This window comes from Typopeltis vanoorti, chromosome 16 (genome assembly GCF_054136105.1).
Source record: "Typopeltis vanoorti isolate ZY-2024b chromosome 16, IOZ_Tvanoo_1.0, whole genome shotgun sequence".
Classification (NCBI taxonomy): domain Eukaryota; kingdom Metazoa; phylum Arthropoda; class Arachnida; order Uropygi; family Thelyphonidae; genus Typopeltis; species Typopeltis vanoorti.
The window spans coordinates 76731087-76748732 of record NC_143564.1 but is presented as its reverse complement, the minus strand read 5'-3'; the positions used below and the strand labels follow the sequence as shown (position 1 = coordinate 76748732).

The 17646-nt window shown below is 33.6% G+C and overlaps 1 protein-coding gene across 2 annotated transcripts in view; it reads right to left on the bottom strand.

Moving 5' to 3' along the window:
* LOC150098141 (heterogeneous nuclear ribonucleoprotein K-like) overlaps nt 1-17646 on the bottom strand; it is a 168778-nt gene that overhangs the window by 59364 nt on the left and 91768 nt on the right. The gene's annotated exons all lie outside the window — the stretch shown is intronic.

Sequence of the window (17646 nt, the reverse complement as noted above, 5' to 3'; positions counted from 1 at the left end):
ATATTATCATAATTTATTTTTACTCGGTGGGAAATTTTATTAAAGTTTTAATGACTGATACCAAGAGAGAAAGAGATGACATGGTATATTTGAAAAGATACTACTAGTTTCGTTGAATTGATCAACATCTTCAGGTATCACAATCAAAGAAATATATAAAAAATTACAGAGACTTAAAATTGCATTAACAGAACAAATACAAAAGACAGTAGCGTGTTTGAAAACAAAATGCGAGCTTGAGTTCCAAATAAACGTAGACTACGTGCTGTCACGAGTGCACCAATACTGAACAGAGGCAATGTGTGCATCAGGAGAGATTGAAACTTAGGTTGTTGTTGATATAGGAAGAATTTAGAGAAATTTCTCTAGATTCGACAATCTTTCTCTCGAGCTCATCATACAACACATGGATGTTAGAAGTTTGAGTCCAGTTCACAATGTGTTGGCGGCCTTCATCTGAGTTAACTGAAAAGAGCACGTGGCTAGAGAGAGTGCTGGCTCTAGTCCTGTTGTAGGAGATATCTCTACGGTGTTCTTCCAAACATAGAAGGATGGATTTAGCAGTCTGGCCATAGCATGGCTTTCCACAATCAAATAAAATCTTGTATACTCCTAGAAACTGAGTTGGAAAATGTTTCTCTTTAGGTTTATTAAGTGTTGAACGAAGTTTTGGGAGCGTAGTAAAACAAGTTCTGAAGTTAAACTTCTTGAGAATTTTTGCCAGTTTTGGTGAAAGAGAGCTGATGTAAGGCAAAGAGATGAAGGCTCTGGGGGAAGAGGGATCTTCAGAAGTAGTTGAGTGACTGGGGGAAAGAAATTTGTCAATTTTATTAGGAGAGAAACCATTATTAATAAAAGTTTTTTTTAAGAAAAAGGAGTTCATTTTCAATTTCTGCTTCTTCTGTAAGTAAAGATTTTGGCTCAGTGAGCTAATGTGGAAATAATACCAAATTTTTGTGGGGGGTAGTGATGGGAGGAATCATGAAGGTATCTATCAGTATGAGTAGGTTTTCTAAAAATTGAGACTCTCAGCACATCTGGTAAATTTCAGGTCTAGAAAGGAGAGGCAGTCATCGGATTCCAGTTCAAAGGTAAAAGAGATTTTTTCATGACACTTGTTTAGGTGGTCTAAAAATAAATTGAGGTTGTTGACACCATCTTCCCAGATTGGGAAAATGTCATCAATATAACGATACCAAAATTTTGGTTTAAGGGGGAAGGAGTTAATAGCTTTTTCTTCAAAATCGTTGAGAAATATATCTAATTGGACAGAGTGGGCTGCCCATGGCCAGACCTGAGTTTTGTAAGTAGATCTTATTGTCATATTCGAAGTATCCTGACTTTATGCAATGGGAGAGTAAAGTAAAGAGTTTTTTGGATAATTTGTTCTTGAGAAGATCGAGGACTACTTGAGTAGGCACATTTGTAAAGAGAGAAGCAATATCGAAACTGGCCATTAAATTTTTTTTCAAGTTTGGTGTCCTTGATTTTTGAAACAAAATCTGCAGTTTTTAATATGAGAAAAGGAAATTCCAGAAAGATTTTTTAAAAAACTCATGAAAGATTTGGAAAGGTTGTAGGTAGGAGAGTGTATGCCCTCAACTATTAGTCTGAGTGGGCAGTTTTTGTGAATTTTGGGGAGACCATACAGTGGAGGGATCAAGTGACCTAAGAGAAAGACGAATGTTTCTTTGTAACTCAAAGGTGGTTTATAATAAATTATTAGTTCTATTGTGTAATTCAATCGTATGGTCACTATTAATCTCTGAGTAAGTATCACTGTTTGAAAGTTCCAAAATTTTATTATGGTAATCAGACTTGTCTAAGATGACAGTTGCATTCCCTTTGTCAGCCGGTAGAATAACTATGTTATTATTTTTTTTAAGGACTTAATATCTGCTCTTTCAGAGTAAGAAATGTTGTCTGGTGAAGGTCTAGCTTTATTTATGGTGAAAATGGCTTCCATACGGAGATTGGCTTCTTTGTTTGGTAATAAAGATGCTGCCTTTTCTATCTTCGTTAAGAGATGTTCTTTAGGAATGGAGGTAGGAGAAGTGACAAACTTGAGACCTTTAGCAAGTATGCTTTCTTCTGCCCAAGATAGTTGATGAGAAGACTTATTGATAACTTATGGATTTTAGAAGCTTTAAGAGTGATTTCTTTTAAATAGTTCCAAGATGAACTGTCTAGAGAAAGAGATAAATAAACGGATTTCATGATAGGTCTTCTTAGAGAAATAAGCGGAAAGACAACGTTTGGTATCACAAATGCGTTCCGATAAAACATCCAGTTTTGCTCTCGTTTTGTTCTCAAGAACAAATATCCAAAAAACTCTTTACTTTACTCTCCCATTGCATAAAGTCAGGATACTTCAAATATGACAATAAGATCTACTTACAAAACTCAGGTCTGGCCATGGGCAACCCACTTTCTCCAATTCTCGCAGATATATTTCTTCAATGATTTTGAAGAAAAAGTTATTAACTCCTTCCCTTTAAACCAAAATTTTGGCATCATTATATTGATGGCATTTTCTCAATCTGGGAAGATGGTGTCAACAACCTCAATTTATTTTTAGACCACCTAAACAAGTGTCATGAAAAAATCTCTTTTACCTTCGAACTGGAATCCGATGACTGCCTCCCCTTTCTAGACCTGAAATTTACCAGATGTACTGAGAGCATTAAAATCTCAATTTTTAGAAAACCTACTCATACTGATAGATACCTTCATGATTCCTCCCATCACTACCCCCCACAAAAATTTGGTATTATTTCCATATTAGCTCACTGAGCCAAATCTTTACTTACATAAGAAGCAGAAATTGAAAATTAACTTCTTTTTCTTAAAAAAAAACTTTTATTAATAATGGTTTCTCTCCTAATAAAATTGACAAATTTCTTTCCCCCAGTCACTCAACTACTTCTGAAGATCCCTCTTCCCCCAGAGCCTTCATCTCTTTGCCTTACATCAGCTCTCTTTCACCAAAACTGGCAAAAATTCTCAAGTTTAACTTCAGAACTTGCTTTACTATGCTCCCAAAAATTCGTTCAACACTTAATGAACCTAAAGAGAAACATCCTCCAACTCAGTTTCCAGGAGTATACAAGATTTTATGTGATTGTGGAAAGTCGTACTATGGCCAGACTGCTAAATCCATCCTTCTATGTTTGGAAGAACACTGTAGAGAGATCTCTTACAACAGGACTAGAGCAAGCGTTCTCTTTTCAGTTAACTCAGACGAAGGCCACCGACACATTATGAACTGGACTCAAACATCTAACATCCATGTGTGCTATGATGAGCTTGAGAGAAAGATTGTCGAATCTAGAGAAATTTCTCTAGATTCTTTCCATATCAACAACAGCCTAAGTTTCAATCTATCCATGCACATGTTGCCTCTGTTCAGTATTGGCGCACTCGTGACAGCACGTAGTCTACGTTTATTTGGAACTCAAGCTCGCATTTTGTTTTCAAACACGCTACTGTCTTTTGTACTTGTTCTGTTAATGCATTTTTAAGTCTCTGTAATTTTTTATATATTTCTTTGATTGTGATACCTGAAGATGTTGATTAATTCAACGAAACTAGTAGTATCTTTTCAAATATACCATGTCATCTCTTTATCTCTCGGTATCAGTCATTAAAACTTTTTAATAATAATACACACACACACAATCAACCTATTTTGTATATCAGCATAATATTCAGAAAATCTGATTCGTTTAAATGAATATTTACAATAACATTAATAATGCATGACACTAATATGGGTATGATTTTAGAGTGAAGCATTATCACATGATGATGGAAACAACTTACATACTTTCTACTAGTACTTTTAATTGCAAGTGCACTGTGATTAAAAGTTGGTTTAAACAAACTGATTTATGTAGAGAAATTTCAGAAAATATACCAAGTACAGCTTCACCAAAATCCATCCAGCCAAACAGGCTGTTATATGCATGCAGAAGAATAGATAAAAAGCATGAGTGGCGTGCAGCACCTTGTTACTGAATGCATCTAAAAAAGATATTACATGCAAATATGATTTAACTTAAGGACAAAAGCACAAAATCAATTTGATAATTTCCATCATATACTAGTGTTGCACAAAACACTTTTACTGGAATAGGTCTGTATTTAATAACTGTGGTTTAAATCCTAAATTATGCTTCACAAATATGTTTGCATTAAGTTTCGCTGTAATTTTAATGCTTATGTCCATGAAAAACCTGTCTGCAAAAAATCTGTAACTATGTATCTTCTGAACAGATAAATAAAATACAGTATTTTCCAGATTACATGTGAACAACACGTAATCTGAGAAACTCAGCAGCCAAGGAAGCAGTAGTATTTTTAGTAAAAAATCCTCCAATATACGTACCCTGATAATATCTGGAAAGTAGTTTACATAATTTTTCCACTGCCAATATATTATGAATGTAATTATGAAAGTAAAAGGCTTTATGAGAATGTCCCCAATATAAATATTCTGGAAATGTTTCTAATAAAACATACAATCTCACAAGTGCTATCAAATCTAACCACTCAATTATTTAACTAGTTTATCTAATGTGTGAAGATCCATGGTGATGAAGTCTTATATGGTGAACAGCCATAGCACAGCTAAATCTTCTCAGTATTCTAAGAGCTACCAATCTTAGTTCACATGCAATATATACCACATCTGGTCATTTTGAAAAACACTAAAAACGTTTGACATTTTGGAAATAATCAAAATTAACAGCGAATTCTTTCTCAACCATGCAAATGAAATCTCTGGAATGGATCAGCGCATCTAAGATTCAGGCATACTAGTTTCATTGAATTCTGAAAATGGTGGTTGTTGATATTCTAAGGACAATTGCATGCATTCACAAAAATTTTTGACAAATCCATTTAGTTGTTTGGTACACATCCGCGATCTGATTATTTTCGTTTCTTCAGAAATGAGAGCTTACTTTGGAGAAGAACATGCAGTTTCACATGTTTTTATAAGCAATGCATACAATGTTATTAAATTTTTTAAAATTTAAATACTCATAAGAAGAAAATTCTTTGCATACTTATTCAGAAGGCTGCAAATTACTGTAAAATTTACTTTTACAGCAATTACTAATGTATGAGTGCCTAATCTTTTATTTACTAAGGCAAAAACACCTCCTCACTTAATGGTATAACATGAAAAAATTCGTTCAGAAAATGTATCAAAAATGTGACAGAATTTCAAATGTTTTTTATGTTTTCTTAAAGCTAATAATGATCTTATTTCAAAATCTCATTCACTTTTAGTTTGGGAGGAGTCTGAACAAAGTGGGGATAGTAGTACCTGCTGTCATCTCACTTAGCTAATGTGATAGTCAGCAGATTATGTTAAAGTTATTAGTAGTAAGATAAACCATTATAAGGTTTAATGGAATAAATACAGAACATAATAATTAAACACATATTTAATAAATCCTATACTTTCAGTCAGGCATTGTCAGAGAAATAAGGAAATAAAATTGCAAAAACGATACACGGAAAAAATCAGACTAGGCCTGAAGTCCTATGAGTTGCTGGATAGCCTTAACTGTTGAGCAGGAGCCCTAAGAATGTTTCCCAAATATTGAGAAGTTTAATACAACCATATTTATTAAGATTAGGTTGGTATCTTAAATTTGCTGTTGATTCTAAAAAAGAATTTCAAATTTATATTTGTCATGAGGAAGCATAGTTTGTTGATTTCCATCTGTGCAAGGTTTATCCAAATGCATTGTCAGCAATACTTGACTGGCCATACTTATGACAAATGAATTTCTTATGTACTTCTAGGCAGATGTTTGCAGATCTCTTTGACCATAATATAAGTTGTAGGAACAAGCAACTTTGTAAACACCTAGAACAGAAAGAGGAGGAAAGAATCCTTAGGAGATCAGATGAGGAGAGCCAGCTACATATGACATTTGTATGCAGGTCTGGCTAATTTTTCTGAGTTGTCCCAGATATAAGGAATAATGATGGCATTACCATAGTCTTTATGTTGAGAGGGATGTAAGGAAGGAACAATTAATTTGTTGATTTTATTGGTACTAACCATTGGTGAATAATGGAAAGTTCAGCCTGAGTAGAACAGAGATGGAGCCTCTATTAACTAGGATTTTGATAGCTCTATATTGTTCAGAGGAGAATGGGAAAGTTTATGCATGTATCTACCTATGTTGGTGGGTTTTTTGTCAAGCAAGAAAGAGAGGGTGCCATTCAAATGTCTCGGTGACAGACAAAATATAGGATTGATTAAAGGTGTTTAATTATTTTTGTGCTGCATTTATTCCATTACACTCCATGAGTTCAAACCAGCATGTAAATCTAAACAATTGAGTAACATAATCCATGACCAAGACAGGTAATGAAGGACAGCAACATTTCTGTGTAATAATAGGTACCATTGGTTTTCTAAACTCAGGAAATATCAGTTTTAGGAATACTACAAGTTTGACATCATCCCATCACAGAGTATTATATTAAAAAATTATCTGAACCTCCATCTGTGTATTATTTCATACTTTATTCTAATTGTTATAGTTCAGCCGTAACATCACTGTTACAGCTGAACTATGACACTGAAAAAGCAAAAGATGCACACAATAATCTTACATACCTGCTTGAAGGAATTTAACTGGTGATACAAAGTATTTGGGCATGATATTACTTTTAATCAGCATGCAGACATGATTTTAATCATGCCCACATATTCCCCTTATGATGGATAATTGCCCACCTGGTTAGGTTGAGCAGATAGCATCCCTGCTCAGTCTTGGTAGCTGAACTTCATCTAGTTTGATCCTGTTTATCAGAAGTTGAAAATGGATGTTTGTTCTCTTAGAGCAGGCCACTTGGATTATTTACCCCTTAGTCTTCCTGCACTACTAATGAACTAGGTTTATAGAGAGTACACACAAATTCACTGAGTGAAAAATAAATATGCAGCTTAAAAGCAATAAATAAATCAAGGTTTTATTTTTTTTTCTTCCCTTTCATTTGACTTTTATTATGCATCACCATGCATTACTTTTTGTTAAATGTTATCATCCTATATGAAATTGCATATTTTCAAGACATTCAAGGATAGTTTTCTCTTGCAGTGGTCTCAGTTTGTTCCACTTCAAACTTTCGAATATTTGAGTAAATTTTTACCTAATGAGGGGTCTGCTGTCCTCCAAAACAGTTTGTGACCTAATGTGTTATCCAAGGAATATAATTCACAGCTGATATGATAAATAATGCAATGTTCCTTCTTTCCCATCCATGTACTAGTGTTACAGCTTTGACCAACCTCTCATGGATGGGTAATTAAAAAGTGGTATTGTGGGCAAATAATACTTCAAACTATTTCATGCTTCAAGTAAGAGGGATGTGGTCACACGTCAAGCAATAAAAATAATCTACAACCTAATGTGCTCTTAACATGCTAACTATTTAAAATCAAAATGATACTTATTTTATAAAATCATTGCTGCAATGCACTGTTTACAAAAGACATTGATATTTCAGTGTTCAGAAACACAACTTATGCAACAGTTTTTTCCTGTCAGGGAGGAATTACCATATTTAACTAAATGTTAAACATTTCCTCTAAAGGCTACAGAATCCCTTACATAGCACCAAGAAAAAAAAATTTAATAAACTAAACATTTCACTGAGTTTTTTTAACCAACATCACAACTGTGACAAGTGCTAATACTCAACAGTATAGTTGTAGAAACAATTCAAATTATAATTGAAAAAGAACAAATGTCCTAAAAGCACTCTAGGTGCAAGATAACCACAACATAATGGAAAATTCAGGCTGTTTGGTCTCAGACTGGCAGTCTCCCAGATCTTTGCAAATTAATAGCAATGGTGATTCTAAATAGTCTCATAGACCTATAACAACTTCTGTGTAACACAGGTGTATTCTTCCACTCAGTCCTATGTGATGTAATATCCAGAACAAGGTTTGTCAGTCCTGACATACCAATTGTCATACCAATGATCGCAGATGTAATTTTTATGTTCAAGGCAGATGTCAACAGATCTACCAGTCCATCCAAATTGCAGGCAGAAGGAACCTTATGCACTTGAAGGTCTACATCAAAGAATCATCACAAGAAACAAGTCTTAACAGAAGTCATCTGTGAGGAGCAAGGCTGCTAATTGCTGTTTGTAAGTAGAACTTCCTATATTATTTAATTAATAGAGGATATATTAAATTTGTGGGGTTTCTGGATCCCATAAATAAATACCCCAAAATTTTAAGTTTATCATGTAATAATTTCTTTGAAAGAAGGGGTTTCAACAATTTGAAAACTTCTTCATTTGAGACAGTAGGATCTTGTCCTACAATTTAAGTAGTCATATCATACAGAAGACTCATTTTGTTGTTCTATGTCAATCATGATTAACATCATTGAAAAAAAAAAGTTTCTAATTCCTATGTGAGTTTTAAAAGCAGTTATTTCTTTCAGTTGAATGCTGCTTTTAAGTGGGTGGATACATTCTATACAGAGTGAATACTGCTACACAAATTATTACAAAAGTTACCATTTGGCAAGCTAAAAATTATGAAAAAGGTATAAGCTCCCATATTTATAGGGGTCACAAAAATTCACAACTCCAATACCATTGTGCCCCACAGATTAAATTGCCAAACAAAAACTACTAAAATTATTGGCACTCATCATAAGTAACTGACCTACATAGACTTATGTGCTTGTTTCAAATCTTCAAAAAAAAGCATCCTGGTTACTTTTGTCAACACTTCTGTTTACTGATGTACCATCAATACTCTTGAGTGAAAGTCATCACTCCACATACCAATAGCCATATTTGGATGAAGCCCCCCCCCACACACACAAGTTTTCCATTCTTTAGCCTTCCTATACAAGTTCCTGCCATCTCTTTAATCTTATCCTCCCATTTCTTTGATCTTCCTGAGCTCTCTTTCCATCTAGAGGATATCATTCTGATTTCAGCTTTGTCCATTTTTGAGTGCTACTTTTTGCAATATGACCTGCCCATTGCCATTTGGATCTAATGGCTGTTATAATGTCTCTCACCCTACTTTGAGCTCCAGCCCAAATATTTAACTTTCTATGTAGAATGGTAATGCTGAGTAATGATCTTTCCATTTTCTTTTGGGTAATCCTCAACTTTTTGGTTAACTTTTTAGTCAAAGTATGTTTCACTTTCATATCATGACTGGAAGTCCTACTTACAAACATAGCAAATTTAACTTTGCAAACCTTGCTTTCCCCCTACTGATGACTTTTATAAAAGTTCTGTTTTGCATCTATAGTAAAAATCACAAATTTCGACATGGATTATCTTATGCAAACTGATGTGAGTTATTTCCATAAGCAATAGGTTAAAATGCCAGGGAGAGATTAATAATAATGTTAAATGCCACCAAATTTCTTTTCATGAACACAGGCAAGTTATTAATGCCATTCCAACAAATAGATGCAATATTGGGATGTTTCCTTTGAGTGCTTCATGGTGTTTTCCAAAGGCTATCCAACCAAGTAGATTCTAAGTATAATTTTTTCTATACAGTCACCCTCTACTGATCTTTTTGTCCTAGGTAAACATAAGAGCTTATTATACCAATTTTCATGGTGTTCAATTTGTAGTCTTTTTTGTTTACAATATCATATATTTGCATTAATCAAATTTATAGGTGTGAATTATTTTAGATGTAAAGGAAAATCTTATATAACTGTAACAGATCCCACCACTGCCATTTGGAGAACAAACACAAGCTAACACAGCTACTCTCAAATCCTTACTCTGACCATATGCAAATGTTTGCCATTCAATCCCATTATATATACTATAGTAAGATACATTACATTTTTTTTTTATGTATTTAAGAACCATAAACTACACACATTAGGAAAGAAAACTTGAAATAACCTGCTTTTTTCTTTAATACTAGCCAATGTTTCAAACGGTTTGTTAATTTCTATTTATAGAAAGCATACAGACAGAGGAATTAGATAACTATAAATAATCACATCAAATTCTAACCCAATAACAGTTCAAAAATACAAAGTAATGCTTATTTTTTCAAACAGTTCAACTCTTGCCACACATATAAACTACGTTCCCCCCACACACACACACAAACACATGCACTTACAAAAACCGATGCACTAATATCATCTCACACCCAGAGTACATGTGAAAAGATAGTAAATTACCTTCATCACCATGTTCAAACCATATCTCATAACAGCAACCCTCACCTGCTCACCATCCATCTGATATCACATCCAGGAGTATATGAGCTGCATAATGACTAACCTAGTCTGCTATAAAACCAAGATCAGTCTCTGAGAACACAAGCATTCTAACTACTACCATCACTGGCTGACAATGCTAGACATCCCTTCCCACAGGATTAGATGGAAGGCAACTAATATACTATAACAGAAGTCATTACAAGTTGGAATATTTAGTTAAAGGCACAAAGGAAGTTACTCATAGTCTTTCACCCATTAGAATCAAATGTTTCCAATTCTAGTACATTATGACAAGCAGCTTGGTGCTCTAGTTTAAAATTCAGTAAAATATTAGGCAGTAAAAAAATTTGTTTTAGTGGCATTGTATGTCATTAAAACACAGATGATAACTTCTAATTATGGCTGCGAAGAATTATGCAATATTCTTTGCAGATTCACTGCTGAGCTTAAATTTACCTGATGGTTAAGAGCACACTTCATTATAGGTTAAATGAACACTGTTTCTTAAATCATATAGTAATTATTTAGGAAATCATAACTTGCATGAACCATGTTCAAGAACAGAGTAAAAACTTCCATTCTCTTACTGTTATGTATTATTTTATATTTAATGCTTTGAAAACTGCTGAAAGCAATGTGTAAAAAAAAAAATAAATAAAATAAAATAAAAACCAATTAAATGTTATAATTTAATCACATACAGGAGTATACATATTTGTATAATTTTAATTTGCTTTTTTATTTAAGGCCTTATGCTTGTCATTCATAAATTAAGTAATGCTCCATTTCATATTTTTAGATACAAATGCAAAAAAGGTAACGAGCTAGTATTGTAACAATATATAGATGTTATTTTCATTTCTTGTTATATTCTAATATCTTGAAGTTCAACTTATTCTTCCAAAGAATGCTTAAATAATTATATAATGAACATTGAAAAGATAATATTAAGGTTCATCATGGTTCAAAGGGTGAATATGATATCCCATTTCAAATTTCCTCACCTGACTATTTTTAAATAGCAATATATACAAGGGGGATTTTGGGGGATTAATTTTAGAAAAAATGGCACTGAATCATTATAACTAAAGCATAAAATAAATCTCTTTTCCAGGTTTATTGAATTTTGAAAAGTATCATTTAATGCTACTTATTTTTTTAAATTTAAACACAAAGAACAAATACCAATTACTGCCTACTTAGTTCAAGTGGTTAACATACCACTCTCAACCGACAGACTGCAAGGTCAAATCCTCTCACATGCATAGATGTTTGTGATTATTCTTAGGTGGAAGATGAAATTTCATTGCTCAATGCGAGAGAGGAAGTTCAGACAATGTATAAATAAATAAACACACACTAAAAAATAAGAGAAAAAAATCATTAGCCCACCCACAGCATTCATATACTATTAGGTTTACAATTTTTAATGGGTGAAAGTGTGACTAAAACTTTTGTATTCTATACATTTCATACCTTCATTTTATATTGTGGATTAAGACAATAAGAATACAATTTAGTCAGCTAAATCCCAAATTGCTAGCCCATCCTTGTTCATTCAGTATCCAGGTAGATACCTAACAGGGTGCACAACGAGAAGGTGAGGACTGGACATTAGAAACCATGGTCGGTTCTCGCATTCCTTTAAAGGCTATGTGGAGGTCTCCTCTCAGTTATACACCTTGGACTTTTAAGAAAGAGGGACGAATTCCAGATGATTGGAGTAGAGCTCATAGTACCCATATACAAAAGGGAAAAAAAACTAAATGTGAGAATTACAGAGGTAATTCCGTACTGAGTTTTGCTGGTAAGATTTATGCAAGTATACTTGAGAAACAGTTCAGAAGGATTGTGGAAGGGGATTATGGTGAAGAACAAGCTGGATTCAGGTCAAATAGCAGATGTCAGAATCAGCTTTTCACTTTATGACAAACAGTTGAGAAATCATGGAAATATAACAAAGATCTGTATTTATGTTTTGCAGAACTGGAAACAGGATATGACAAAGTGCCAAGGGAAAAGCTATTCAAAAAATTACAGTTGTATAGTGTCAATGGGGCATTATATCAAGCAGTACTTGGTCTTTGAGTTGTAAGTCAGCAGTTAAAACTGAGAACAAGTAAAGCATTTCAGCTACTTAGGCACAATTTTTAGTGAAGATGGTAAATTAAATATGGAAATAGACAACAGAATCAACAAACTGGTATGGTAAGAAGTCAAATTAGTCAGAACACTAAATTAGCTGTATATAACACAGTGTTCAAGCCAATTTTAACTTATGGGCCTGAGAACTGGGTTAGAAATAAAACACTTCACCAGACTAGTGACTGCAGATATGAGTCCTGAGAAAGATTAGGGCATGAACAGATGGCATCAATGGCAATATCATTAAAAACAAGGATATTAGGAAAGAACTTGGCAATGTCAGCATCCAGAGATGTGTTAGTAGAGCTTAATCTCAGGTGGTATGGTCACTTAAACAGAATGGGAGAGGAAAGATTAGCAAAACAAGTGTTCTCTGCTCAGTTCATCAATTTGATACAGTAAAAAGTACCTTAGAAGTTATTGATCCGCATATCCCTCACAGGGGCAGCATTTTTTAAGTTCTTTATGAACTTATGTTATTTAGAGACTATTCTATGAAATCAATATTCTTTATGCAACTTCTATCTGAAAAAGGAAAAAGACCCAGAGGAAGATCAAGATATAGGTGGACTGATACAGTAAAAAGTGCCTTAGAAGATAGAAATATCAGATCTGATAATGTTGAAGTCTTGACAGATAACAGATTGATTTGGAGAAAAATTGTAGATAGGAAGTTAGTGATGATGTAAGTTTTTCATGTAATACTATCATATCCTATACACCTCTTCAGGGTACATGTCAGGAATTTGATGATGATGGCATTTCATAACCAGAATACCAGATATGAAAATTTTCCAATCTGTATTTTGCAGATCTTGAATTGATCATTTTTATGATCAAAATATTTATTCTGGAATTTTCCAGTTATTATTACTGTAAAGCTCCTCTATCAAACTGTTTTAATGAAACTGGTGTGAGATACTTCATCTATCAGTACTCTTTCAGAATACTCTTTTTAATGCTGTACTGCAAATGGAAACATACCATTATGTACTATTGAAAAACAGGTTTATTTCTACACAGAGTACCATAAAACATGGGCTCCTAAGCAGAATTAATAAGTTGTGAAAGAATGTTATAAAAACTAAGGTTATAGAAGTGTTGCTTGCTAATTCAGGGGTTGCCAGAAGCAAAGTTTATGAGAGGAAATGGCTAGCCTCATTACTCATTTGGGAAGTTATTGATCTGCATATCCCTCACAGGGGCAGCATTTTTTAAGTTCTTTATGAACTTATGTTATTTAGAGACTATTCTATGAAATCAATATTCTTTATGCAACTTATATCTGAAACATTGTGAACCTGTAGTACATTAGTATCGTGGAGCGATAAGGACTCCCCCCCCCCTTTTTTTTTACACATTCCAAAAACAAAACACAGGATTTTGTCAAGCCATTTCAGATCCAAATAAACAGGTTAGGTCACACCACTTGACAATGAAAGCTATCGTCCACCTGAAAATAAACATTCCTGCTCATTGCAGGATTCAAAACTGCAGTCAACCAAGTAAATGGGTTTATATCATTCTATACATAATGAATTACTGTTATATTACTATTCCTGTTCTACCAGTGTTGCTGTTTAGTGTGATTTTAAAGCATTGCTTATAATTCATTATGCCAGGATAGTGAACAGAAGTATCATAGTAGGGGAAACAATATCTTTATAAGATCTTTTCTATTCTGTTAACTATGTTTACAAATTTCATGTGCAAACTCAGTTAACAAAAATCAACTGATTAAATACAGGAAATAACAGAAGCATAATTTAAGGAAAAATTATAATTTTTAATTTGAATAAAAATAATTAATGAAAAATTATTTCAATTATATTCTTACCAAAGCATACATGTAATAATAAAAATGTTTGGTAGGAAGTAATTTTTAAACTGGAATAAAACATTAATTTTAAAAGCAAAATACTTGTCGTACAATAAGCAGTTTTCTTAACTGTCAATTAATTATGCAACTCACATAATTCATATCTCATAATTCAAAATCCAGCAGCAAACAATGATTAATAAGGAAATGAAGTAGATAACTGTAGGGGGAAAAAATGCATGATAGCATCCTTTTACAGTGACTGAACACGTCTCACTGCTTCCATAGCTAAGTGGGAGGAAACTTAGAAGCAACAGGGGCTTGTAACCCAATGTTCAATTCTTGCAAAAGACTACCACTATGGTGCATGCATTATTAGGCATCCATTTGATTTTGTAGACTGATAATTAGGTTTACTAAAGAAAACACACAAAGAATATGTGACAGATGTAGCAATTATATCAGCAGTGCTTTCACTTCAGAGATACAATATAAAAATTGCAATAACACAAACAATATGTCTCAGATGTTATTCTGTAAGTCCAAAGAGGTGCACCCTCTATGGATGCTGGTAGCTAACCTTGAGGTGTAAGAATTAACATCTTCCAAATTTTGGTAAAATTAACACATTATTTATTCAGATTATGTTACTCCATTAAATCTACTGCCGATAAAAAGAAAAGGAAATTCTTAAGTTTGTATTTGCTATGATGAAGCACAGTAGTATTTTTTTCCCTTCTATTCAATTCTGTTGCAAGGAATACAACATGGTCAGAAATACCCAACTGACCAGTTGTTATGGATGTATTTTTTTATAGTCACTGGCTCTCTTCTGTATCTAATCTCTATATGGAGCTGATACACTAATGTGTTCTGCATTTGGACAAATGGCTCAAAAACATATCCCTCCTTTTGCCTCATCAGCCAGCAACCCAGAATCATTATACTACATCCCAGTTCACTACAGAAGAAAATAACAGAAAGCCTACCCACATGGATAGGTTTTCTGTGCCTTGTTTTTTAAACTTTTCTATCAACCCCCCCCCCCCCCCCAACAGAGTAACATTAAAACTTTGTTAAGAGAGCCACCAACCTTTGTTCCAGCCAGGCTTTCCACACATCTGAACTCTCCTTTCTTTGCCATACTAGAAGATCTGCCAACATTCACCTTAAATACAAGAAATACATCCACACTGCCATAATTATGGCCATTCAGGTCGAACTGATCAAGCCATAGATATCTTACAAAGGAATCAAATGGGAAAAAGTTTTTTTTTTTTTTTTTGGAATCAGCAATATAAAAAACCAACCTAATCTAAAATGTGATTGTGTTAAACCTACTAAAAGTTGGGATACATTAGTTCTTAGACCTGGTTACTAACACCCACAGAGGACATGTCTTGTAGAAAGAATTCAGATGTGCTAATGAGTTGAAACAGCACATACACTTTAATACATTAGTGCTGAATATGTGAGAGAGCCATCTCATTGCTTTGTATCTAAAGGTACCCAAAAGACTAGACCCTCATTTTCCTCTTTAACAGTAAAATTCATTTTATGATGAATATTAAGGAACCGTTACAAAAAAAAAAAAAACATCTCTGGACAAGATCTACATATCTCAGCTATACTTTGGACAGGGGAAGGCAGGGAGACTTATTTTTTATTAAAAATGTTCAGCAAAAATTGAAAGTATAATCAGGAAGTTCAGTTCTGCAACAATGAGAACTCTCAATCAACTTTGGCGAACAAGTTGAACCACAACTTGTGAACCCAAAATTTTAATTATGGGCTTTAATTTCACAACTATAGAAAACATTCTGTGCACCTCATGGCATCAAAAGACTATTACATGATGCAGACTTCATTAGGCTGTCATCCCCTATTAAAGAAAAAGCAAAATGTGTAAGAGAAACAAATGTTGAGAAATTAAAGAAAAATATAGAAGACAGGGAATGCCATGGTAATCCAAATACAGATCACTACAATTAAAAATTATCAGATACATCAACATATATATTCCAATAGTGAAGGATCCCAACAATATCCACAATAAATAAAACTACTAACTATTATATAATATAAGCTTGCCAAGAGAAGCATTGTCCAAATCGATTCTTTTACATACATACACAATCCAAGTTCTGCAAACTTGGGGTCCCACTAAGCACCCATAAATTGCACCACATTTAACTTACTAAACATTTGGCTGCCGAACTCTAAAAGCAAGACGCCTTAAATAAAAATAACTCATCACAGCTTAAAAGCAACCTCAGAACTTTCAGTTGGAGAGGATCACTTTGTGAGCATCAATGATTTTTTTTTTTAGACAAATGTTCCAGTAGATAATACACTAGAGATCCTTAACAAGATATACCCCCTTCCCAACATTTGTAAGCCAAGCATTGCAAGGAGCTCCCATTTTCACTTCCATTGCAAACTAATACACTGAATCTTTTTGAAACTTTGGTATCAACTCTCCCTGTTTCAAAACATACAGAAAATTTCTTTGCAATTTGGTCACACAACCTGTGGGATATGCAGCTGAATTGCATAGATAGTTGACACTGTTGAACTTTTTACAATTCAAGACTATCTACTTACCAAATTAAATTTAATGTTAAAGGGGAATAACAAAGGTTTCAACAAAGGAATAACAAATGAACTTGGACACCTTTGTTACAATCAGGTGGATCCCACTAGTATTCATTCTACAATAACCCCCCCCCCACCCCACCCCCACACAGGCAGTACCTATGTACCAATTCACATCAATATCCTGCCAAGAAACTGAACTATTCTAAACTTTAGCCTCCATGGTAAAGAAAATTTCATCCTCCAGACTTCCACTGTATCATTCAAACAAAATGGTTGCGCAAAAAATGCTGGCTAAACTCCTTAAAAAAGTACAACCCTACCATCCCCAGACTAAACAGTATATTACATCTCTACTTTACAAAGCCACATCCTCCAGTTGGCAAAAAAAAAATTAATTAGCAATTTATTTTCATTCCATGTAATTTTTTCAGAAACAAACAAATCAGTTCTGATAATTTTCAAATAAAGACTTGAATTTTTCCATCTAGTGAAACACATTCTATTCAACTGATTTGAAAGAAGTTTAATATTTCTAACGAGAAATTTTGCATTGAAGAAAATGCTTGTGTTTTAAAATGACGCTATGAACTTAAGTGATTTTGCACTATTTCTTATCTGTGATGGTGACAAAGTTATTTGCTTACTTCTAGAAATATTTTCCATGTGACACACACACATTATATATGTATGTATATATATATGAAGTAAGCATTGTTATAAGGATATATTTGTAGCTTGTAACAGGAAGTGTGTGTTTTGAAATCAATATTGCACGACAGTCAATAGCTTTCTCTCTCTCTCTCTCTGCAAACTGTATAT